General features: G+C 38.1%; 1 pseudogene; it reads right to left on the bottom strand.

Annotated features, from left to right (window-relative positions):
• The window catches only part of LOC149534024 (uncharacterized), a 39,167-nt pseudogene that overhangs the window by 8,669 nt on the left and 2,516 nt on the right, over window positions 1-27,982 (bottom strand).

Below are 27,982 nucleotides of genomic sequence, written 5' to 3' on the forward strand. Positions count from 1 at the left end.
GTCAACCAAACTATGGCCTTAAGTGGCAATGAAAAACCAGCAAATCAGGGTTATGTCAACTTGACACATAATTTTAAAGTGGTTTTGGACTTTATATCAAAAAGTTGTAAGAAAATAATCTATAGGAAATTGAATGTAGTTTCTAAGCTACTAGGCTTTATCTGGAGAAAAAAAATTTGGTTGGTCAAAAGTTTAGATTTTAATGTAGTACTACGAAAATTTTAGAGTGAAAATAAAAAGTAGGTGTATGTCTAACCACCTTAATCAAAATCAAATGATAATATTTTTTAATATAATTATAGATATAAAAAGTGGACTCATGCCCAGATGTGACACATTTTTGGGCATTTTTATTCCAAATAAATAATTAAATATGAATTTTCTAACTAAACTTTTTCGAAAAAAAATCTCGTGTCTGACCACCTTAACTAATAAATTTTTTTACCAAATTAAATTATTATTTTTTCTAGGCAAAACATAGAATGTGATGCAACTTTTGGATTTAAAAAATGTTATATCGTTTGAAAGTTATAGCTATTTTTCAATTAGTATGTCAAGCAACACTTTACAATCATTTTCATTGAAAATTAACTAATAAATACTTATCAAACTTAGAATTTGACAGTAATTATAGTGATGGAATCTCGAGTGTTATAAAAAAACCCTTTTTGTTTCATTCAATTTCGATGAAAATAACATTGTTAGATGGCTACCTGAAGTCTGAGTGTCAGTGAAACCCTTCTCAAACATGTTTTTTAGGTTGACCAAATAGGCTTGGTAAATACTGAGCCTAATCGGATACCTGAAATAAAATCAGGTATTCGATCACTACGTGAGTTTTCAATTACAATTTTGGAAGGAAATTTGAGAGGAATGATTTTCCAATTGCAATTTTGGAGGGAGGGAAATTTGAGAGGAATGAAATTTTCCAATTGCAATTTTGGAGAGAAATTTGAGAGGGAAACTTTAGAGGGTTTTAGAGGGAAATTTATTTGGGGGAAGTGTGGACATTGATATTATTATTACATATGATTATGGTTATTATTATTAACTATTATTATTATATATGATTATAGTTATTATTATATATAGTAATATGTATGATTATTATTACATATAATATAGTTATAAATATAATAATAATAATAATTATAATTAAATATAATATAGTAATATATATGATAAATATTATTGTTATTAAATATATATAGTAATATTATATGACTATTATTATATATAATACTATATATGGTTGTTATTATTATTAAACTTATAATCTAGTAACATATATGATAATTATTGTTATATAATCTAATAATATATTATTATATTAAAATATATAGTATTATATTATTATTAAATATAATATTATCATAAAATGCATCGAAAGGGGTCATAGGTTAACTTATGACCCCATTCGACGCATTTCATGACAACGTATGTCCCTAAGGCCCCTAGTGACCCCTTTCGACACATTTCCAATGGCTCCCTAGGGGTCTTAGGGCCCCTAGGGACATACGTTGTCATGAAATGCATCAAGACGGGTCATAGGTTAACCTATGACCCCTCTCAATGCATTATAACCAACCAAAAGTGTCCCTAGTAGTCCTAGGACCACTAAGGACATACATTGTCATTAAATGAGTCGATAGGGGTCATAGGTTAACCTATGACCCCTCTAGATGCATTAGAACCAACCAAATGCATCCCTGGGGGCCCTAGGACCCGTAGGGACATAGGTGTTGGCATTAAGTTAGTATTGCCATTAGTGACAACACTTATCCATATCAGTATAGCTACCAAGCTCAGCACTTAATTCTCTACTCTCACTGAGCATTCCAATGTTAACCAAGCTTTGAAGAGTTCAACAGTTTACACCGAGCAGATAGTAGCTACCGAGTAAATATAGGCAATGTGAAGACCACTAGTGTCTATTGAGCTTCTCAGTGTCTACTGTGCTTCACAGTGTCTACCGAGCAGTAAGTTTGTGTCATGGAGATTCAATGAAACTGAGCGTTGGAAGAAGTAGTGTTTACTGAGTGAAGGAAGGTAAACTCAGTATGCAATATCTATTGAGTGACACTACATCTATCGAATCACCAGTGGTCACTGAGTTCAGAACTACATCGAGTGATTAGTATGGGCGGAGCCTTCACTTCTACCAAGTGCATGATGATGTTGAGTAATGCAGTGAATGCAGTGTATCAGGTCACTGAGTCAGTTCAGTGAACCTGAGTTATTTACTATTGGGCTGACTTTGTAATGTATTTGTTCACTTGTGTTTTGGCCAACCTTGCAGTTTGTAAATTTGAAAGGTATATATGTAAGGTGTATTGTAAGATATCACATGTATGAAGCAATAGCAAAGTGATATGAAATATTTTTGAGAAGTACATGCGAAAGATTATCAACAGCAGTTCAAGGAATACAAAAATGTCAATACAGAGACAAAAAAGTTATATTCATCACATAAGGTGATTAGTGCGTAAAGGATCTTATTAGTAATCAGTTGTAAGCAGATCCACTGCTTCATCTTAATATGTGAATTAGTTTTCTAAATCCTCTAACAAGGTATACTTAACAGTCTTTGTACAAATCTCTTAACTGAGTGCATACTTTATTGTATGTTTGTAAATCCTCTAACAAGGTGGACCTAGCAGTCCTTTGTGCTCCTAACAGGGTAGATCACTAGAAGTGGTCAATGTAAGCCTTAACAGGCCAACTTTATGCTGCAGTATTGAAGTTTAGTGGGTATCATCCCCACCCCAATTTTACTTTCTATTCAAAAGGTTTACGGGTCACCAAAATATTGTGTTCTTTTGTGTGATAAATGTTTTATCTTTCAGTACTAATGTATGTAGTAGTATAGATGGATGTGTGGTGAATTTAAAGGAAAGTCTTAAAGTTACTGATTCACCCCTCCCCTCTTAGTACAACTTGTCATATCTTGAATATTTCCAAAAATTGGTATTAGAGCATAGTGGTTCTTAGGATAGAAGCTTGACAACTTGAGCTAAGATCTAAGGACAAATGGAGATATTCAGACTTGACAAGGCTATTGAAAATGAAAAGCTAGATTTGGAAATGGCCATAGCTCAACTCAAAGAAGCAAAGGAGCATCTTTCCCAATCCCTAAAAAGAAGGAAGGAACTTGCAAGACAAATGGATGACCATCAGTATATTGAAGAAAAGATTGAAGACTCTTTCCCATCAAGCAACTCAGATGAAGCTAATGAGGCAATCAAGGAACTCCTAGCAAAAAATGGCTCTCTACAAGAAGAAGTAAGGAAACTCAGAAGAGAACAAGAAATCCAAACAATCAAGCTATCTGAAATTTTGGAACAAAGGAATAAGGCAAATGAAGACTTGGAGGGAAGAAACAATGAACAACAAAATCAATCCAATTAGCGTGAAGACCTCATTGATCAAATCACTGGAGCAAATGAAGAAACTAGGATTCTCAAAGCACAGAATGAAAGAATAAGAAGTGATCTAAATTATGAAAGGGAAATCAATGAAAGAATAATGAGAGAACTGAGATGTGAAAATCAAATTGTTGAAAAATTGAAGAATGACCTAAATGCTAAAAAAAAAATCAATGAAAGAATGTTGAAATCACAAGAAGACATGAATCAATTGAATCAACAAAATGAGTAGAATCTTCATAGGAAAAAAGGTAAAGCAAGACTAGGATACAATGAAGAACAAGGTGAATCTTCCAAGCAAGGTGCAAAAAGGAATAAAAACTCTCATGTAATCATAGTGGGAAAATTGGTCATACATCAAACAAATGTTGGAGCAATGGAAAAGAAAAATTCAATGGGAAGTGCTACAACTGCAATTAGCATGGTCACAAAGCCAATGAATGCAAAGAGAAACCAAAATTTGAAGGTAAATGTCACAAATGCAAAAAGCATGGTCACAAAGCATAGTCACAAGGCATCTCAATGCAGATCCAAATCATTCAATCTAGCTGAACAATTTGTAAAGGCAATATTTGGATGGGACTACAATACCTGGTGCAAATGTCATTATTGTGGAGAATATGGACACATTGGCATAAATTGTGCAAGGCATCACCTAAGAAAGAAAGATACTACTATAAGGTGTTACACATGCACTGAACTCGGTCATATAGCTAAAAATTGCATGAATATAGGCAAAATTGAAGATGAAAAGAAAGCAAGGGCTAACAATATAAGAAAACAAATAAGGCAGCAATGGATTCCTAAATCTATTGAAGATACAAGCTTGAATCATGGTAGTGAAGTCACTCAAGAAGTGGGTGACTGCATCCCCTCAAACTAAATTCCTAAGAATGTATTGGAGTTGTACTTAGCAAGAAAATCATAAGTAGTTCCAAGAAATATGAGGAAGGCAAATGATCCAATTAGTATTTTAGATACACTAGGATCACAGAAAGAACATCTTTCACCAAGTTGCATCAGACTCCACTGAGGAAAGTTGGTTGTAGACCTTACCAAGCGAGGTCGGGAGTAAAGGAAATTTGGTTTGTCTACCAAGTTGATACTCTTTTCGAGTTAGATTAGTGGATGATAGTTTCTCATGCACTTTGTCATAATGGCACTGAGCATTTATGAAAATTTCTCAACCAAAGGGCAATTTTGACTTCATTTTTCATCGCATCCACAACATTCAAAGAGCAGAGCAATTTGAAAGAGCATTGTAGTGTTCTCGAGCAATTTAGCAGTGAGATCTTCACAAATTTTATCATCTACTGAGTAGCAATGGAATCTACTAGTGGAAGCAACACTAAACCAAATAAGGGTTGTAAAATGTTGGTTAAGGGCATCAAATGGAAAGCACCTAATTTCAAGATTGTTCGAGCCGTTGCTGAATCACTTGATCCTTATGGAGCTTAGTCGCAAATCCTACCTAAGGTAATCCTAATTAATGACATTCAAACTCACTTTAAATGTTCTATTCAAGAATTAGGGACACTAGAAATGGATATCACCCTAGCTGTAATGTGTGTTGACAGAGTTTTGAAACCTAAGCATAAACATTTGGAAGTTAAAGGATTAACTCATATCCCTCACATGCCTCGAAATTTCCAAGTGAAATGGATAAGATACATATTGAGTCGGTTCCACAATGGTCAATTATGGTTGGAGCAACCCATTTTGATTACAAAGAAGATGATATACAAGGTTATAGGTCTACCAATATTAAGCAAAGCTAAGTCAACGAAAACCCTAGGTCAGGAGGAATTGCAGAAGGAAACCCTAGCCGAGTAGGATGGTAGAGGTTTGAAACTAAACAATGTCACTGACATAGAGCTTAGGTTTGGCATCCATATCATTGCACATAAGATCTACAGCTCGAGTCAATCAAACAACATTCCTTGTGAGGCAGTTGACCTAGCATACAAGGTTATAAAGAAGAACCTTGAATTTGATTTGTCAGATGTATTACTGAAGCAATTGAACAAAAACATTGAAAGTGTGAAGACTTCCAAGAACAATTCCTTCATGTTTGGTTCATTGCTTACTTGTTTATTCTTTTATGTTCAAAAATTCTTTCCATTTAAGGGCACAATCATATGGAGGAAAGACATCCCTGTTCTTTATCAGATAAATGAATTCATTGAAGAAATAGGTGAAAACTTTAAAAAGGTGAAATGAACAATAGATTCTGAATCCCACCCAAGCTTGTGGAAGACTACAAGGATGACATATGCTTCATGGTGGACTATGACAGAGTGTACATTCAAGATGTCATACTGATGCAGGAGCATCCAGAGGTATAAGGGCAATCCTGTGTCACCCAAAAAAAAAGTGCTTAGACTTAGTTTCTATTTCATGTGTTTTCATTTCTAGATACCCATTTGGGTCAAATAAAGGTTCCAACTCTCACAATTTCACTATCAGTGTTCTAGGATAGAGTATTTAAACACCTTGGGATATGTGTAAATGCCAAAAAAAATAGGAGTATGTAATTGAGCCATCATTTTGGTGAACTAGGAGGTGTAAATTGGCTAGATGAATGTAATTACAATTTAGAGCATTCCAAAAAAAGAATCAGGTCAAAAGGCCCCATGGTTTGAAAGTTATCGCAGTTTTTCAATTTTTGGAGACCTCCTAAGAATGCTTCAAAGTCAGGTTAGGGGCATAAAATGACTTCAAAAAGGGTTGAAAAATGGGGGACGAGCGAAGCTGGTCCATAGGGCTATAGAGCGCTTCAAGAGCTTTTCGAAAATGTAAACAGTTCATCAATCGGAGCTACAGTTCAAAAGTTATGCCTCCTGAAAGTTCGATTACCATTTTTGGATTCTTCTAGATTTGCACCAACTTCTAATGCAGCTTCTGGAGCCTTCTACTTGGTCAGTGGATGCCTACTAGCACTTTCTAGAATGTACTCCTAGTCCTTAACCCTCCGAGGTCTATTTAAGGACATTTTTGGCATTATAAAAGGCAGTTTGAAGTGGAAATTGAGAGGAGGTACCAAAAAGGAAAAATTATTTCCAATTTTGTGCTATTGTAAGCCCTTAGGGCATGTTTTGAAGTCTATTTTCTCTGTACTGAATGTAATAGCTTATTTTCACAGTTAATACAATTTTCCTTTTCCTATTGTGTCCATTCTGTTCTTGGGTTGTGTCCCCATCAAGTGGTATCAGAGCTGGTTTTCCTGAGTGTGTAGATAGAGCGCCAACTGTGAGACAGTTTGCACCAGGACTGTGTGGTTGTGGGTTTGAGTTAAGAAGATGCCTCCATGAAGAGAGCATGGCGGAAGGGTCGGAGCTGTTAATCCTGAGGAGGTTGGAGCCCTCCAAAGGCAAGTACAAGCATTGCAGGAGGAGCTCTGTAGAAGAACAAATGTTGCCGCACGTGACGACAGCGAGGATGACAATGAAGAAGAAGAAATTGGACTAGAAGGGGAATTTGACGAGGAAGTTTTGAATTAGGAAAAGGAAAGGCTTTTTAGGGCCATTACCAAATTTGGGAAAAGACCTACAATTGATGTGGGTGTATTTTCAGGAAATCTGAAACTAGATGAGTTGATTGACTGGATCAATGAACTGGAAGAATACTTTGAGTATGAGGATATTAGGGACCCAGACAGGGTTAAGTTTGCAAAGGCCAAACTGAAAGGCCATGCCAAAATCTGGTGGCAAGAGGTTCAATTGGAAAGAAACAAAAGAGGAAAGGAGAAGATCACAAGGTGGGATCGCATGGTGGACAAATTAAAGAAGCAGTTCATTCCTGTGGACTACGAGCTTGATTTGATTAAGAAGATGCATGGGCTAAAGCAAGCAGGAAGATCAGTCCAAGAATATACAGCGGATTTTTATTGACTTTTGATTAGAGCAGGGCATGCAGAAGCAAATAAGGAGAAGGTTTCTCGTTATATTTTTGGGTTGCGACCTAGCATCTAGGAGGAATTAAGTCCAGTAAGAATGACCAGCGTTGAAGAGGCATACCAATTTTCCCTACGAGTTGAAGAGAAGCTGAATAAGAGGTTTGAAGGGAGACAAAGAGGGTGTGGTCAAGGAGGAAGGGGAAGCGGTAGGTCATCTGGAGGTCGAAATGAAACCCAAAAAAAAATGAAGATATGGGTACTAGCAGGAACTAGAGGAATGAGGGTTTCAACTGCTCCTGTGATCAAGACTTTGGAAATTAGAGAGGAAGAGGTAGAGGACGTGGACAAGGAAGAGGAGGCTTCCGTGGTACCTTTTTCCATTGCAATGAAGAAGGTCATCGTGCCTTTGAATGTCCTCACTGACAAGGAAGGACAGACAGGAGAGATGAGGGTCAAGCTAGGGTTGCTCATGTGGATGAGGATGCATAGTCATCACATTTAGAGGATGTAGAAAGAGGAGAGACCTTGGTAAATGAAAGGGTCCTATTAAGTGGTGAGATTGAACTAGGACAAAGGAGTTTGTTTTGTACCAGGTGCAAATGTGAGGAAAAATGTTATGATGTGATCATTGATGGTGGTAGCACTGACAACTTGGTGTCAGAGGAGATGGTTTCTAAGCTGAAGCTCAAGAGGGAAAAGCATCCCTAGCCCTATCAAATTGCTTGGGTGAAAGATGATCATAAGGTCCTGGTAAGTGAACAATGTCTCATGAAATTCAAAATTGGGAGTTACCATGATGAAGTTCCCTGTGATGTTATTCCAATGGATGTTTGACATCTATTGTTGGGTAGACCATGGCAGTTTGATAGACATGTAGTACATGATGGTCATGCAAACACATACTCTCTAACAAATGATGGAGTTCACCACAAACTGAAGCCCATGAAAAAGGAAGGTGAAAAGGTATGTAGCAGTGCTAGGATTTGTCTTGTTGATGGAAGAAAGTTTTTAGATGGAATGAAACATCAACATATGTGCTATGCTTTGATTCCTAGGAAAGATAAAGAAGGTAGTAGTGAAATACCACTTGAAGTTTCAGATTTACTAGGTGAGTTTGGAGATATTATCTCTGATAATGTTCCAGAAGGATTGCTACTAGTACGACAAATCAGTCATCAGATAGATCTAATTCTAGGAGCTAGTTTTCCTAACAAGGCTGCTCATAGGATGACTCCTACTGAAACAAAGGAGCTAAATAGACAGGTTCAGGAGCTATTGAGGAAGGGCTTGATTCGAGTGAGCCTGAGTCCATGTGCAGTACCTGCAGTATTGGCACCAAAGAAGGATGGAGAGTGGAGGATGTGTACAGACTCTCGAGCTATAAATAGGATAACCATAAAATATCAGTTTCCTTTGCCAAGAATGGATGATCTTATGGACTGCTTGAGTGGAGCTCAGTACTTCACAAAGATAGATCTCAAGAGTGGTTATCACCAGATACGGATTCGAGAAGGAGATGAGTGGAAAATAGCCTTCAAGACCAAGGAGGGTCTTTATGAGTGGTTAGTCATGCCCTTTGGATTGACGAACGCCCCAAGCACCTTCATGTGGCTTATGAATGAGGTACTTAAGAAGTTCTTGGGAAAATTTGTTATTGTCTATTTGGATGATATTTTAATTTTCAGCAAGACTTTGGAAGAAATTTTATTGCATATTCATAGTGTCCTTGAAAGGTTAAGGGAAGAGAAACTGTTAATTAATTTGAAGAAGTGTATCTTTGCAAAAAGGGAGTTAGTCTATTTGGGGTTTGTTATATCACCTGAAGTTCTCAAAATGGATCCAGAGAAGGTAAAAGCCATCTTGGAATGGCCTACTCCAAGGTCTGCTACTGAGCTAAGATCATTTCATAGTCTGGTTAGTTTTTATAAGAAGTTTATTAAGAATTTTAGTGGCATATGTGCACCCCTAACTGGCACAATAAGAGGGGATAGAAAAAAGTTCAAATGGACTGCAGCAGCTGCGAGAAGTTTTGAATTGCTGAAGAAGAAGGTGATAGAACAACTTGTGTTGGCACTTCCAGATTTTAGAAAGGTGTTCCAGGTGGATTGTGATGCTAGTGGCAGCATTATTGGGGCTGTATTGAGCCAAGAAGGTAAGCCTATTGCATATTTTAGTGAAAAATTGAATGATGCAAAGAAGAAGTATTTTGTTTATGATCAAGAGTTCTATGCAATAGTTCAGGCCTTAAAGAAATGGAGGCATTATTTATTGCCAAAGGAATTTGTTTTGTATACTAATCACCAGGCATTACAATACCTAAATAGCCAAGGTAAATTGAATTAGAGGCATATGAAGTGGGTAGAGTTCTTGCAGAGCTATACATTTGTGTTCAAACATAGAAGTGGAAAATCTAACAGGGTTACAGATGCACTAAGCAGGAGACAGTTGTTGCTTACAGTAATGCAAGTTAAAGTAGTTGGGTTTGATGAACTCAAGAATCTGTACCCTGAAGATCCTAATTTTTCTGAAGTGTGGAAAGCTTGTAAAGAGTCTATTGCTGTAGATAGAACTAGTTGGTTAGACTATCTAATTCAGGATGGTATGTTATTCAAGGGCAGCCAATTGTGCATTCCAAGGAGTTCCATGAGGGAAAATCTGATTAAAGAGAAACATAGTGGAGGGATGGCAGGACATTTTGGTCAAGATAAGACCATTTCCATTCTTAGAAAACATTATTTTTGGCCTCAGATTTCACAAGATGTGAAGAAGTTTGTACAGAGTTTCTAGGTTTGTCAAGTTGCCAAGGGATTTAGCCACAATACTAGAGTATATCAGCCATTGCCCATTCCATCAAAGCCATGGGAGGATATAAGTATGGATTTTGTTCTTGGATTTCCAAGGACACCAAGGGGTAATGACTCAGTATTTTTGGTGGTTGATAGGTTCTCCAAAATGGCACATTTCATTCCATGCCACAAAACTCATGATGCTGTCCATATTGCAGACTTGTTTTTCAGAGAAGTGGTAAGACTACATGGTCTTCCAAGGAGTATAGTTTCTAACAGAGACACTAAATTTGTAGGGTATTTCTAGAGAACATTATGGAAAAAGTTGAGAACAGAATTGAAATTTGGTTCCACACATCACCCACAGACTGACGGCCAAACAGAAGCGGTAAACAGAAGTCTAGGCAATTTACTGAGATGTTTAGTTGGGGATAAGCCCAAGGGGTGGGATTTGATTCTACCACAAGTCGAGTTTTCTTACAATAACTCTGTAAATAGGAGTACTAGTAGATCACCATTCCACATTGTATATGGAAGTAGCCGAAGGACTGCGCCAGAATTGAGGAAGATAGAGCAAGGGGAAAGGACAAGTGTTGAAGCTGAAGAATTTGCTGAACATATCAATTATCTACATGAGGAGGTTCAAGCAAAAATTACCAAGATGAATCAAGAGTATAAAGCTAGGGCTGATCAAAGGAGAAGACATAAGGAATTCCAAGTAGGGAATCTAGTCATGGTACACTTACGAAAAGAAAGATTTGCCGCCGGTACTTACAACAAGCTAAAAATGAAGAAATTTGGCCCCTACAAAATTCTAAAGAAACATGACTCGGAAAATACATATGAAGTGGAGTTGCTAGATGGTATTCACATATCTCTATTTTCAACATTGCAGACTTAACAGAGTATCATGATGATGTTGCAGATGAGGAACTGATGTTAGAGCCATGTCCAATTCCTGCTTTTAAGAAGGAGGAGATAGAAGACATTCTAGATCATCGTGTGGGTAGGAGCACCAGAAATAGGTAGTATGAAGAGTATTTGGTCAAGTGGAAAGGACGGTCGATAAAGGACTCAACCTGGATTTCAGCAGCTAAGGTTTCCCATTTGGGATTTCCTCTACCATTCATAAAGTGACAGGGTCACTTTTCAATCTACCCTGGGTGTCTAATGCAGGAGCATCCAGAGGTATAAGGGCAATCCTATGTCACCCAAAAAAAAATGTACTTAGACTTAGTTTCTGTTTCATGAGTTTTCATTTCTAGATACCCATTTGGGTCAAATAAAGGTTCCAACTCTCACAGTTCCACTATCAGTGTTCTAGGATAGAGTATTTGAACACCTTGGGATACATGTAAATGCCGAAAAAATAGGAGTATGTAATTGAGCCATCATTTTGGTGAGCTAGGAGGTGTAAATTGGCCAGATGAATGTAATTGCAATTTAGAGCATTCCAAAAAAAGAATCAAGTCAAAAGGCCCCACGGTTTGAAAGTTATCGCAGTTTTTCAATTTTTGGAGACCTCTTAAGAATGCTTCAAAGTTAGGTTAGGGGCATTAAATGACCTTGAAAAGGGCCAAAAAATTGGGGATGAGCAAAGCTGGTCCATAGGGCTATAGAGCGCTTCGAGAGCTTTTCGAAAATGTAAACGGTTCGTCAATCGGAGCTACGGTTCAAAAGTTATGCCTCCTAAAAGTTCGATTACCATTTTTGGATTCTTCTACATTTGCACCAACTTCTAACGCGGCTTCTGGAGCCTTCTACTTGGTCAATGGATGCCTACTAGCACTTTCTAGAATGTACTCCTAGTCCTTAACCCTCTGGGGTCTATTTAAGGACATTTTTGGCATTGTAAAAGGCAGTTCAGAGTGGAAATTGAGAGGAGGTACCAAAAAGGAGAAATTATCTCCAATTTTGTGCTATTGTAAGCCCTTAGGGCATGTTTTGAAGTCTATTTTCTCTGTAGTGAATGTACTAGCTTATTTTTACAGTTAATACAATTTTCCTTTTCTTGTTGTGTCCATTTTGTGCTTGGGTTGTGTCCCCATCACATACCGAGAGTGGCATGGGTAAAACCATTGCCTTAGGAAATTAACATTGATGAAGCTAGAGACATTATTGAGGCTTTAGTAAATGAGCTAGCCAATCCAAATCTTCTTGCATTTGGTACTTATGAGGAAGCCAAGAGGAGGATAGAGCTCAGTATCAAGATTCCTCAAGCTCTCATCAAAGGCAAGAAGAGGATTGCAAAATTGAAGATAGTTGAAGGTCCTCTAATGGTTACCGAGGGCAAGGGTGAGGATGAAGAGGAGGATAAAGAGGAACCAATGAAGAGGAAAGGTAGAGTGATTATCACTAAACCTCAAAAGAAACCAACTATAGTGTTCTCCAGGAGAGGTAGGAAAGGTAAAACTAAACTTGTATTCATTTGCTCTCCACCTAATTTGAGGAAAGGATGAAACAACTAAGAGTTGGAGTAGGAATTTGTAACTTCAAAGTTCTTAAATATGAGAATCAAACTCCAACTGAGTAGAAAGAGATTGAGGACTTAGTCATGGAGAAGATGGGTGTTTGGAAATACTCCCCTGCTAAAATGCAACCTCAAATCCATGTAGATCTTTTTGCCAAAATCCAAGTTAGATGGGAGAACACGATGCAAACTGTAAAAGACATCTTTGAACAATAGTTGAGATAGTTAGTACCTAATCTGACTAATGCAAAAGTAAAGAAGGCAATAAAAGAGCATGAAGACAAAATGATTCTAAAGCTTAACTCATGTTTTATATTAATGAATAACATAGAATCAGTGGTTAAGCATGCCTCAGACATCTGGAGAGATGTATATCATCTCAACAAGCCATCAGATGAAACTGTTATTATTAAAGATGATGATAGTAATGATGATGATAATGATGACAACACTCCTTCCATCATAGTTACTGAAGGTGAATTGCATGCTCTAATGGAAGAGAAGAAAGAAGAGGAGGAGGAAGTAGAAGAAATGGATGAAAAAGGAAAGGAGGAAGAAGTAGAAGAGGAAGAAATGGATGAAGATGATTAGGTCAGAATTGCAACAAAAGAAATTGCATCTCTTCCTCACACTTCACCACATAATATCACATCTGTGGAGATAGCTTCTACTAGTGAGATTGTGAGCACATCAACAACATCAATTTCTCAATCTTCACTAGCCACCTCCTAGCTCCAAGTGTCTATAATGGAAGTGTCAAGCACTTCATCTACTGAGTTGACTATTACTTCCTCAACTACCAAGTTAGCTCCCTCTGCTTCTGCATCTTAAGTTAGTGCATCAGTAAGTTCTATAGTTTTGTTTTCATTAGCATTATCTACATCTACTTCGATTCTAGTTAGTTCAGACACTTCTATAGGTATTCTACCGAGTGTGGCACCATTTTTGAGAAGTGTTTCAGTTTTTGGTCCAGTTAGTACTTCTATTGGCATTCGATCCTTAAGCCCTATTCCATTTTTCACTGCTAGCCCTTCTATCTCTACTATTGTGTTTGTTCCAAAGGTCAAACCAGTCATCACTGAAGTAAAACAAAGGCAACCATTAAAACTTCTAATCACTAGAAAAAAAATTGAAGAAGACATTAACTTAGACATAGAGATAATAATATCTAAGATTGACTATGGACTGCTACTATTGAAGAAATGAGGTTAGCCAGTCAACTCATAGAGAAGAAAGCTACGCAGAAGCAGCTAAGGTTTGAAAGGGATAAGGAGTACAGAATAATTGAAAATGCCAAGAATATAATTATAGATGCTATAAGTATTGAAGTGGATTCCACTCAATATATTTTGATTCAGTTAGAAGAGGTTGTATAGAAATATAAGGAGGACTCCTCTGGAAAAGAGAAGCCAATTGAAAAGGCTGAAAGGAAGTTTGATAACAAGGTGTTGGAGCATATTGCTCAGCAGATTGCAATCAAACAAGTGAAGTTGTCCACATTTTTGGGTAATTTTAAAAATTCTTTTAATAATGCAACATCACTTTTTGCCAAACTTTGTGATGTGTCTGGTTTTACCAATGAAATAAAGGAGAAGCTAAATAAGATTGATGCTGACATGAAATCTAGTGCATCAAAGTTGCAGGTTGACCCCTCTTCCAGCTCCTCTCATCACGCCAAGGTGAAGTATCTAGCAGAAGTGCAGGCAGAACTTCTAAGAGAAGAAGTAAGAATAAGAGCAACCTTGATTGATATTTAGAACATGATCTTGCCAATAATGGATACAATGCAGAAACATATTGCTCATTACAAGACATTGGTCTAGGATCAGAACTTCTCAGTGGTAGATCACATGATCAAATTATCAGCAGATGTTCAGATTGCTCTCTCCACCGCTAAAATTTTGCAAGAAAATTGGGATACCTCATTCTCGCTCATTCTTAAGGTACATCAAGAATTTCTCTCTCATTTTGGTGTAACTATATAGGTAGTATATGTAGCCCTTTGGCATTACTGTCAAAAAGGGGAGAGATATCAGTGTAAGTAAAAAAGGAAATTTTGTATATAAAAGAGAGATATTAGTATAAGAAAGGGGGAGATAGCACTCACTACAGTTAGCATGTATATGTGTATAGCTATGTATTTAAGTATCTTTGTATATACATTATGTGTCATCAAGGAGATATATTTAGAAATGTATATGCAACAGCTTTACAAAGATCAATATTGAAAAACCAAAATTCAAAAAATTAGTGAGTTAGTTTATGTACATATGTTTTGGCTTATAAGTGTTTTGTCACTAATGCTAAAGGGGGAGATTGTTGGCATTAAATTAGTATTTCCATTAGTGACAACACTTATCCATATCAATATGGCTACCGAACTCAACACTTAATTCTCTACTCTCACCGAGCATTCCAATGTCAACCAAGCTTTGAAGAGTTCAACAGTTTAAATCGAGCAGACAGTAGCTACTGAGTAAATATAGGCAATGTGAAGACTAGCAGTGTCTACCAAGCTTCTCATTGTCTACCATGCTTTACAATGTCTACCGAGCAGTAAGTTTGTGTCATGGAGATTCAATGTAAATCGAGTGTTGGAAGTAGTGTTTATCGAGTGAAGAAGGGTAAACTTAGTATGTAGTATCTACCGAGTGACACTACATCTACCAAGTCACCAATGGTCAGAGTTTACAACTACATCGAGTGATTAGTATGGATTGAGCCTTCATTTCTATGGAATGCATGACGATGTCAACTAATGTAGTGAACACCGTGTATCAGAAGGTCACCGAGTTAGTTTAGTGAACTCGAGTTATTTACTATTGGGCTGACTTTGTAATGCATTTGTTCACTTGTGTTTTGGCTGACCTTGCAGTTTTGTAAATTTGAAAGGTATATATTTAAGGTGTATTGTAAGATATCACATGTATGAAGCAATAGCGAAGTGATATGAAATATTTTTGAGAAGTACATGCGAAAGATTATCAACAGTAGTTCAAGGAATACAAAAAGGTCAATACAAAGACAAAAAAGTTATATTCATCACATAAGGTGATCAATGTGTAAAGGATCTTATCAACAATCAGTTGTAAGCAGATCCGCTACTTCATCTTAATAGGTGAATCAATTTTCTAAATCTTTTAACAAGGTAGACTTAACAGTCTTTGTAAAAATCTCTTAATCGAGTGCATACTTCATTGTATGTTTGTAAATCCTCTAACAAGGTCGACCTAGCAGTCCTTTGTGCTCCTAACAAGGAAGATCACCAGAAGTGGTCAATGTAAGCCTTAATAAGCCAACTTTATGCTGTAGTATTGAAGTTTTGTGGGTATCATCCCCACCCCAATTTTACTTTCTATTCGAAAAGTTTCTAGGTCACCAAAATATTGTGTTCTTTTGTGTGATAAATGTTTTATCTTTTAGTACTAATGTATGAAGTAGTATAGATGGATGCCTGGTGAATTTAAAGGAAAGTTTTAAAGTTACTGATTTACCCCTCCCCTCTTAGTAACTTGTCATATCTTGAATATTTCCAACAATAGGTTGTCATGAAATGCATCGAGAGGGGTCATAGTTTAACCTATAACCCCTCTTGACACATTGGAACCAACCACATGCATCCCTATGGGTCCTAGGGCCCCTAGGGACATACATTGTCATGAAATATGTCAAGAGACCTATGACCCCTCTCGAAGCATTGGAACCAACCACATGCATCCCTAGGGGTCCTAGGGCCCCTAGGGACATACGTTGTTATGAAATGCATCGAGAGACCTATGATTCCTTTCAATGCATTAGAACTAACCACATGTGTCCATAGAGGTTCTAGGGCCCCTAGGGACATATGTTGTCATGAAATGCATCAATAGGGGTCATAGGTTAACCTATGACCCCTCTTGATGCATTGGAACCAACCACATGCATCACTAGGGGTTCTAGGGCCCCTAAGGACATAGGTTGTCATGAAATGCATCGAGAGGGGTCATAGATTAACCCATCACCCCTCTCGACATATTATAACCAATCAAATGTGTCCCTAGGGGTCCTAGGGCTCCTAGGGACATATGTTGTCATGAAATGTGTTGAGCGTAGTCATAGGTTAACCTATGACCCCTCTTGATGCATTATAACCAACCAAATGTGTCCCTAGGGGTCCTAGGGCCCCTAGGGACATACATTGTCATGAAATGCATTGATAGACCTATGACCCCTCTTAATGCATTAGAACCAACCAAATGCATCCCTAGGGGTCATAGGACCCCTACGGACATAGGTTGTCATGAAATAAATCAAGAGGGGTCATAGGATAACTTATGACCCCTCTTGCCAAATTAGAACCAACCAAATGCGTCCCTATGGGCCCTAGGACCCCTAGGAACATAGGTTGTCATAAAATGTGTCAAGAGGGGTCATAGTTTAACCTATGACCTCCTCGACACATTGGAATCAATGACATGCATCCCTAGGGGTCCTAGGGCCCCTAGGGACATAAGTTGCCATGAAATGCATCAAAACGGGTCATAGGTTAACCTATGACCCCTTTTGAAGCATTAGCAGCAACCACATGAGTCCCTAGGGGGCCTAGAGCCCCTAGGGACATATGTTTTCATGAAATGCATCGAGAGGGGTCATAGGTTAACCTATGACACCTCTTGACGCATTGGAACTAAACACATGCATCCCTAGGGGACCTAGGGCCCCTAGGGACATAGGTTGTCATGAAATGCATTGATAGGGATCATGGGTTCCTCTCGACGCATTGGAAGCAACTACATGCATCACTAGGGGTCCTAGGGCCCCTAGGGACATAGTTTGTCATGGAATGAGTCAAGAGGGGTCATAGGTTAACCTATGACCCCTCTTGATATATTTAAAACCAACCAAATACGTCCCTAGGGGTCTTAGGGGCCCTAGGGACATATGTTGTCACGAAATGCATCGGGAGGGGTCATAGGTTCATAGGTTAACCTATGATCCCTCTCTATGCATTATAACTAACCAAATATATCCCTAGGGGTTCTAGGGACCCTAGGGACATACATTTTCATGAAATGCGTCGATAGGGGTCATAGATTAACCTATGACCCCTCTCGATGCATTGGAACTAACCACATACGTTCCTAGGGGTCCTTAGGCCCCTAGGGACATAAGTTGTCATGAAATGCATCCTCTATGACCCCTATCAATGCATTGGAACCAACCACATGCGTCACTAGGGGTCCTAGGGCCCCTAGGGACATAGGTTGTCATGAAAGGTGTCGAGAGCCTATGACCCCTCTCGATGCATTATAACCAACCAAATGCATCCCTAGGTGTCCTAGGGCCCCTAAGGACATACATTGTGATGAAATGTGTCGAGAGGGGTCATAGGTTAACCTATGACTCCTCTCGATACATTATAACCAACCAAATGCATCCCTAGGGGTCCTAGGGCCCCTACGAACATACCATGTCATGAAATGGATCGATAGGGGGCATAGGTTAACCTATGACCCCTCTTGACACATTGGAACCAACCAAATGCATCCTTAAGGGCCCTAGGGCTCCTAGGGATAGAGGATTTCATGAAATGCATCGAGAGGGATCATAAGTTAACCTATGATGCTCTCAATGCATTAGAACCAACCACATGCACCTCTAGGGGTCCTAGGGCCCCTAGTGACATACGTTGTTGTAAAATACATCAAGAGGGTCAAAGGTTAACCTATGAACCCTCTTGATGCATTATAACCGACCAAATGCGTCTGTAGGGGTCCTAGGGCCCCTAGGGACATACATTGTCATGAAATGCATTGAGAGGGGTCATAGGTTAACCTATAACCCCTCTCAATGCATTATAACCAACCAAATGCGTCCCTAGGGGTCCTAGGTTCCCTAGGAACATACATTGTCATGAAATGCATCGATAGGTGTCATAGGTTAACTTATGACCCCTCTTAACGCATTTGAACCAACCAAATGCATCCCTAGGGGCCCTAGGACCCCTAGGGACATAGGTTGTCATGAAATGCATCGAGAGGGGTCATAGGTTAAACTATGACCAACTATGACCCTTCTTAATGCATTAGAATCAACCAAATGCATCCCTAGGGGTCCTATGGCCCCTAAGGACATACATTGTCATGAAATGTGTCAATAGGGGTCATAGCTTAACCTGTGACCCCTCTTGATGCATTGGAATCAACCAAATGCATTCCTAGGGGTCCTGGGGCCTCTAGGGACATAGGTTGTCATGAAATGCATTGATAGGGGTCATAGGTTAATCTATGACCTCTCTCGATGCATTATAACAAACCAAATGTGTCTCTCAGGGTTCGAGGGCCCCTAGGGACATAGGTTGTCATGTAATGCATCGATAAGGGTCATAGGTTAACCTATGACCCTCTCGATGTATTGGAACCAACCACATGCATCCCTAGGGGTCCTAGCACCCCTAGGGATATAGTTTATCATGAATTGCATCAAGAGGGGTCATAGGTTAACCTACGATGCCTCTCAACATATTAGAACCAACCACATGCGTCCCTAGGGGTCTTAGGACCCCTAGGGACATATGTTGTCATGAAATGCATCGATACAGGTCATAGGTTAATCTATGACACCTCTCAACACATTAGAACCAACCACATGCATCCCTAGGGGTCCTAGGGCCCCTAGGGACATAGGTTGTCATGAATTGCATTGAGAGGGGTCATAGGTTAACCTATGATGCCTCTTAATCCATTAGAACCAACCACATGCATCCCTAGAGGTCCTAGGACCCCTCAGAACATAGGTTGTCACGAAATGCATCAATAGAGGTCATAGGTTAACCTATGACCCCTCTTGATGCATTATAACCAACCAAATATGTCCCTAGGGGTCGTAGGGTACCTAGGAACATAGGTTATCATGAAATGTGTCGATAGGGGTCATAGGTTAACCTATACCCCTCTCAATGCATTGAAACCAAGCACATGTGTCCCTAGGGGTCCTAGGGCCCCTAGGGACATAGGTTGCTATTGAATTGCATCGAGAGGGATCATAAGTTAACCTATAACCCCTCTCGATGCATTATAAGCAACCAAATGTGTCCGTAGGGGTCTTAGGGCCCCTAGGGACATACATTGTCATGAAATGCATCGATAGCCTATGACCCCTCTTGACGCATTGGAACCAACCAAATGTGTCCCTAGGGGTCCTATGGCCCCTAGGGACATAGGTTGTCATGAAATGCATTGATAGCCTATGACCCCTCTTGACACATTGGAACTAACCAAATGTGTCCCTAAGGGTCCTAAGGCCCCTAGGGACATACATTTTCATGAAATGCGTCGATAGGTTTCATAAGTTAACCTATGATCCCTCTCAATGCATTGGAACCAACCACATGCATCCCTAGGGGTCCTAGGGCCCTTAAGGACATAGGTTGGCATGAATTGCATCGAAAGGGGTCATATGTTGACCTATGACCCCTCTCGATGCATTGGAACCAACCACATGTGTCACTAAGGGTCCTAGGGCCCCTAGGGACATAGGTTGTCATAAAAAGCATTGAGAGGGGTCATAGGTTAACCTATGACCCCTTTTGATGCATTATAACCAACCAAATGCATCCTTAGGTGTCCTATGGCCCCTAGGGACATAGGTTGTCATGAAATGCATCGATAGGGGTCATAGGTTAACCTATGACACCTATCGATTCCCTAGGGACATAGGTTGTCATGAAATGCATCGATAGTTGTCATAGGTTAACCTATGACCCCTATCGATGCATTTCATGACAACCTATGTCCCTAGGGGCCCTAGGACCCCTAGTGACACACAATCACTAACCATTCCTTGCACTTTTTTATCACATCAATACATGGAACACCATACAAGTATATGTGAGATTTGTAATGACACCATTGGTCAACATACTTATTCACAACTATTGTACTGCCACCCAAACCTTGCTTCTTGTGAAGGTAATGTAGCCATGGACTCTAGCTTGGATGTAGAAAGAGATTATCATAACTGCTATACCAATGTACTAGTGTTAATGTATAGCCATTTTAGAATTGTGAATGAAATAACACCTAGCTACATTAATGGGGTTACTTGATAATTGTGGTTAATAATTGATCGGGATGACATGTTGGCTAAACAAAATAATGGAATGTTGATTGTTTAGGTGGTTTCTTACATTTTTAAAAATCATTGATGTACTCATGCATGCATCTACTAATGTTTGGTCAACAACATACTTATGTTACTAGTTCTATTAGAGTTTGTCTAATGTATTTGTACGAAGAGAGATTCACTTATTTTTGAGATCAACATGATGTCTCCCACCCCTTCACTATTTGATATATGTGCATGTACTTTGGTTCTCATACTAACAAATTAGGCATTGGATTCCCTAGAATTGGTAGGGATGAGCTAGCATACCCAAAAATATATATAATAACCGAGATGGTTGTTAAATGTGGAGTTAATCGAATGACCAACTAATTTCCTTATCCATAATTATCATTGATGGTTTGGGTAGAAATTGACATATTGTTTATTTTGGCCTATCATTTACCAAGTGGTAATAATTGAAGCGCGCGCTTCCTATTTGTGATTGCGAACTGGTTGCACCATCTAATGTATGATGCGTGCAGTGGTCTCAAGTTGGCATGTGAGTTCATTTAAGCATTGGTTCATTGGAAGGAGTTTCCAACTAGTGTTATAATTATTATTTGTTGTCATAGACTAGTGTTTTTTAGGGCAATATATTTTATTCAACAATTAATACTTTAATTTTGGGATTTTATTTTAGATTTTAATTTAGTTATTTAGTGTATTTTTATGATTTTAAATTAAATCTTTTGATTGAAGGGAAAAGTTCATCTTTTAGGATTATCTATCATTCTTCCTTCTTTTAATTCTTCTTAAAGTTTTTGAAAAATCTCTTGTTGAATTCGAATTTAGCTCGGGAAGAAAAAAATTGTTTTGTGTGCATTTTCTGAACGAATTTCTCATGCCAAACTTTTTCACTTCAAGTTTTTTTTTGATTGGTAATGAATTTGTTATTTTCTCTTATTTTCTTGGTTTTGGGCATTAAATGGTTATTTTGTCTTCCAAAATCTTGAGTTAGAAATTAATTAATTGGTTTAAAAATGATTGGGAGAACATTCTTTGATAAATTTTTATCTTAATGAAAATAACCTTGAGTTATATTGGTGAAGATTTGTTTATTTTCATGTGAACATTTTTAGAAAACAACAGTTTAATTGCTTTCATGTGCTTCCCTAACTTCCTCGTGTGTTGATTTGTTGATATGCTTTGTTTCCCAGTCTTAATTTTTCTATTTGGGGGTCTTGACTTTATGTGATTTGTCATCTTGTGTATTCATTTGGTACATGTCATGACAATCTATATGCACTTGGCTCTTGCAATGCCTCAATGGTTCTTTACTAAATGTGAATTTGTAAATGTGCTTTGTTAATGTTCTTATTAAAATTATTGTCATTGTGATGTATGTGAATGGTGTATGATGTTGACATTTTGTATGCCTTGTAACTAGAAACTTAATCATTTGTTATTCAATTGCATGCCAAGCACAACACAAGAAATGTAACACATATTTCCAAATACACATCCATAAAAGTGCATAAAAATAACATTCTACAACATTAAAGGATCACCACAGCATAAATTTGAAACCATTGAACTTTGCATTGAATCATCAGCGCCATTAAGTTTGGATGGGCAGGTGAACCCTAGTGACACCCTTGTTTCGACCGTAGAGATCATCCATCATCTACGACCACTCTATACCGAGGAGTCTCCAAGGTGCTCTAAGTGCATTTCAAGGTCAATCTTTTGAGGGTCATAACTCAGATCTCATGAGGGCTATTGGTGAAACATTGAATGCTACAAGATAGTGATGCTGGTCCTAAAATAACCTATCTCATTTTTGAGAAATCATGTTCCATTTGGATTCGACACAACAATCTTGTTCGATGCCAAAACTCGTAGTGTACCTCAATTCATAGGTGCACCATAGCGTAACTTTGAAATCGATGATCTTGGCATCAAATCATTAGTGCCATTAGCTCTAGATAGGTGGGTGAACCCTAGTGACACCCTTGTTTTGGCCGCGAAAACCATCCATCGTCTATGGCCACTCTGTACCAAGGAGTCTCCAAGGTACTCTAAGTGTGTTTCGAGGTCGATCTTCTGAGAGTCGTAACTCAGAGCTCGTGAGGGCTATCAATAAAATGTTGAATGCTACAAGATGGTGATGCTAAGGCCTAAAATAACCTATCTCATTTTTGAGAGATCATGTTCCATTTGGATTCGGCACAATGATCTCGCTCAATACCAAAACTCGCAGTGTGCCCCAGTTCATAGGTGCACCATAGCGTAACTTTGAAACTGCTGACCTTGGCATCAAATCATCAACCCCATTAGCTTTGGATGGGTAGGTGAACCCTAATGAAACCCTTTTTCTGATCGCAGAGACCCTCCATCATTTGCAGCCACCCCGTACCGAGGAGTCTCCAAGGTGCTCTAAGTGCGTTTCAAGGTTGATCTTTTGAGTGTCGTAACTCAGAGCTCATAAAGGCTATTGATGAACCATTGAATGCTACAAGACGGTGATGCCAAGGCTTAAAATAACCTATCTCATTTTTAAGAGATCACATTCCATTTGGATTCGGCACATCGATCTCGCTCAATGCCAAAACTCGTAGTGTGCCTTAGTTTATAGGTGCACCACAACATAACTTTGAAACCACTGATCTTGGCATTGAATCATCAGTGTCATTAGCTTTGGATGGGTGGGTGAACCCTAGTGACACCCTTTTTATGGCCACGGAGACCCTCCATCGTCCATGGCCACCCAATACCGAGGAGTCTCCAAGGTGCTTTAAGTGTGTTTCGAGGTCGATCTTCTGAGGGTTGTAACTCGGAGCTCGTGAGGGCTATCGATGAATCATCAATTTCTATAGGATGGTGATGCCAAGGCCTAAAAAAACCTATTTCATTTTCAAGAGATCATATTCTATTTGGATTTGGCATAGCGATCTCACTGGATGCCAAAACTCGTAATGTGCCTCAGTTCATAGGTGCACCACAGTGTAACTTAGAAACCATTAATCTTGGCATCGAATTGTTAGCGCCATTAGCTCTGGATGGGTGGGTGAATCCTAGTGACACCCTTGTTCTGGCTGCAAAGACCCTCCATCCTTCGTGGCCACCCTGTACCGAGGAGTCTCCAAGGTGCTCTAAGTGCATTTTGAGGTTGATCTTTTGAGGGTCGTAACTCAGAGCTCATGAGGGCTATCGATGAAATGTCAAATGCTACATGATGGTGATGCTAAGGCCTAAAATAACATATCTCATTTTTGAGAGATCATATTCCATTTGGATTCGGCACAACGATCTTGCTCAATGCCAAAACTCGCAGTGCGCCTCAGTTCATAGGTGCACCACAATGTAACTTTGAAACCACTGATATTGGCATCGAATCATTAGTGCCATTAGCTTCGAATGGGTGGGTGAACCCTAGTGATGCCCTTGTTCTGGCCATGGAGACCATCCATCGTCCGCAACCACCCTGTACTGAGGAGACTCCAAGGTGATCTAAGTGTGTTTTGAGGTTGATCTTCCGAGGGCCATAACTCGGAGCTCGTGAGAGCTATCGATGAACTATCAAATGCTAATGGAAAATGAGTCATAACTTTTTCTTGCAAAGTGAAAATGAGTGTAAAGAGTCAATTAGGGGTTTGAGCATGACCATACAAGGTTGGAAACACCTATATAAGGTATGAAATGATAACATGCATTAATGAAGCTAGTTTTGTTAAGTCGATTAGTATGGGTAATCTGATCAATGTGAGAAATGTATAGATGTTATTCATATGGGTATGGTATTGGGGAACCAAGTTAAAAAGGTTTGATCCAATCAAGTCTCTTAAGTTGGGATATTTTGAGGCTATGTTGAAATTGAAAAGTTGTAGTATGAGGATAGTAACAAAGTGAAGGGCTAGTTATCAAAGATTATGAGTCTAGGAATGAGTTCTTGGTTGGGAATACAATCCATGGTTGAGGAGTGGAGTCCTTAAGTGTGTTGAGATTAGATTTGAAACCAAGAGTTAGTTTCAAGGTTGAAGGTGGAGTTTAAAATCAAATCTGGGGTTATGTGAACCTTGTGTAGGAGGTTAACATGTTTATGTCATGATAGCACTTCAAATTAAACATTGCATCCAAATTTGATAATAAAGGTTGTTAAAATGTTATTCACAAATTATTGTATTTGAATCGAATATAACAAACATGATCAAAATTAATGATATTCCATAAACATGAACAATACACATGATCCACGATAAATTGAACAATACTAGATACTAAATTAGTATGTATATCATTGTGCACATTAATGACAAAAATATATATCAAAATACATGTGTCCATAGACAAATTACACAAATATATATAAAAGTTCATGTATCCATAGACAAATTACACAAATATATATCAAAGTACATAGATCCATATACAAAATGTGTATAATATCAATGTTTCTATAAAAAATGTGGCATATGCCATCTCAAAATGTCTCATGGTGCATTCTATGACAACTATACTATCCTAGGATGCTAGTGGATGATCAAAATGCAGCCTCTTCGCTGCACTAGGTGAATCAGATGCCTCCTACATAAACAAAAAAGGAAAATCCAAAGTTAGACTACAAAATTTATATGATTCTTTGTTCTAACATTAAATTGCTCAAATGCATAATGATCTTTTTATTAATGATATTTTATACTATTAAAATTTCATAATAAATACCTTCTCTCGTTGACCTCCTCTGCCAGTCAGGAGTCCTCTCGTATGCCCTCATCAATGCTTATACCTTGCTAATTGTGGCCTGTGTATGTTCAAATATGTTTGTCAGATGAATCTACAACTTAAAATATAACATTATAATTCATAGCATGCTAAATTTATAACATATTTAATCGATAATTCAAACTACAACTTACTAGTGTAGGCTCCTCCTTAGGATATAGTGGTTGCATCATCAAAGATACAAAACTCTCCCATCCAACCTCATGTGCACTAGGAGTTTCCTATGAGATACAAAATAGTAGTTTTTAGTATCATGGAAATCAGTTTTGAATTTATTTATGAAGATAAGAAAAATAAAAAATAAATGATACTTATACATACAATGGAGCTCTCAGTGCAAATAGAAATGCCTGAACATCTACGATGCAGAATCTGTATGGGCTCATTGCCAGTAGCCACACCCTATACAATAAAGAATGTAATTAAATTTCATTTCCACAAATATTTTACAAGAATGCATCAATATTTAATCAAATAGAAAGAACCTAATTACCTTTCCTTTGTCAATTAGTCTTAGCTCATCCCTTGCACTTTGTCCTCTAGGGATAGGTGGTACCTGCAAGATAAAAGAAAGATTAGAAACCATATATGCTACAATATCAAATAGAAAAAATAATGAGAACACAACATAATGTACTGTAGATGTCTCAAATAGCCGAGAGCGTGGCATCATCAACCTGTCTCATCTCCTCCTCAGTCATCAACTAAACATGAATGAAGATCACATACATGTATAAGTAAGTATGGCTTAAAAATTAAAATTACTCTATTATAAAAATTAACATTAAATAACAAATGTCATAACAAAAAAATGTATACATGTACTGACATAGAAGGAGTCCATGTCTCTGCATGCCCCTCCTCTCTCGCATCATGGTTTGTAGTCTCTGCATGTGCATCTAGTGTGTCCTCATCTAATACAAATTGATACTTAGGAAGATCACTTATGGGACCTAAACAAATATTATTGCATGTAATGCAAGTATGAGGCACACAAACATGTGATGAGCTAGCCGATGATGAACTCGTGCCAACATCATCAACATGGGGAGGTAGGACTGACCTAGCTTGAGATATCAATAGGCTACTTAGCCTATGGATGGCTCTAATGGTCTAAGAGCTAGCCTTTGTGATAATATCAGGATGCTACACTCAAGGAGGGGGGGAGACATTAGTAGGGGCGACAAAAGTGCCAACTTTCTTTCGCTAGGAAGAGGGTCTATCCTGAGGAGCTCCTAGTCCTACACCCATGTTGGGCTTCATGCTCCAATATTTCACTTTGAGTTTCAACACAAATTCTGCATACAATTTTCTAATGAAATAAAATGGCACCTCTAAATTGCTATGTGGAGGGATGTCAAAAACCATCCACTACAATCCCAAAAGTTCACATGTATGGTGTCATTTGTGCACCATTTAATTGATAGTTCAGGCTTTTGTGATCAACTGGCAAACAAGTTTTTGGGTTCACAAAAAGGGCAACCAAATCATCTTTACTTATATTGAGGGCCACAACCTCATCATAGTCCAACCCATCATTAAACATCTCATGCATTTCATCACGCCAACAAAGAGCAACATTTTGTTCATTAGTAAGTGTTTCAATGTTATCCACTATGGTGTTTAACATGGATAACATAGGAGCCAATACAGGTACATTATTATATGTTATTCGCAAAGTCCTCAATTCGTTGATATTTTCAAATATCAAATCCTTGATTTGAGGAGGGTTTTTAGGGGGTAAAAGTTCATTTGGTGGATGATTTTTCAAGGGCACTAGATCATTTGGTGGGGGGTTACAAGGAACATCATTCCTTGCCTCAGTATCATCATTTTGGTCTGCCATACCTATTAATTTGCAAAACATAATTTATATTTTAAAAAAACTTAAATTTTAACAATCTCTATAAAAAAAAAACCTAAATTCTAACAAATTCAACTAAAACTAACAAATTTATAATAAAATTTAATAAATTTATACTAAAATTGATTAAAAAAAAAAAAAAACCTTACCTCTTATCGCATATCCAATCAAAAAATAGATATTCAAGCAAGAAAATGCATTATCACTATGAAAACACAACCTGCGGGTTGTGTTTTTTTCAAAATAACGGTGATAGTTATCGAGTATCCAATATGATATTAGATACCCGATAAGGGTTGGGGGCCTACTTTTTAGGTTTGGTATTAGGATGGGTGGAAAAAAGTCAGAGTGGATTTTGAAATGCTTTTAGACTTTTTTAAACTCTATTTTTTCACATCACCATTTTTTGGCACACCATGATCCTGCATATACCCCATTATGGCACAACAGACTTGGGCACATGAATGAGAAAGGTATGAAAGTACTTCATTCAAAGAATGTTTTACCAGGTCTAAAATATGTTAATATGGATTTCTATGAAAGTTGTGTGTATGAAAAACAAAAGAGAGTGAGTTTTGTAAAGACAGGGAAGGAAAACAAAAAGGAAAAATTAGAGCTTGTGCATACCAATGTATGGAGAGCAGCTTAGGTATCTTCCCTTGGAGCCTCTCATTA

Source organism: Cupressus sempervirens, chromosome 10 (assembly GCF_028749045.1).
Source record: "Cupressus sempervirens isolate cs-2001-9-10 chromosome 10, ASM2874904v1, whole genome shotgun sequence".
Lineage (NCBI taxonomy): Eukaryota > Viridiplantae > Streptophyta > Pinopsida > Cupressales > Cupressaceae > Cupressus > Cupressus sempervirens.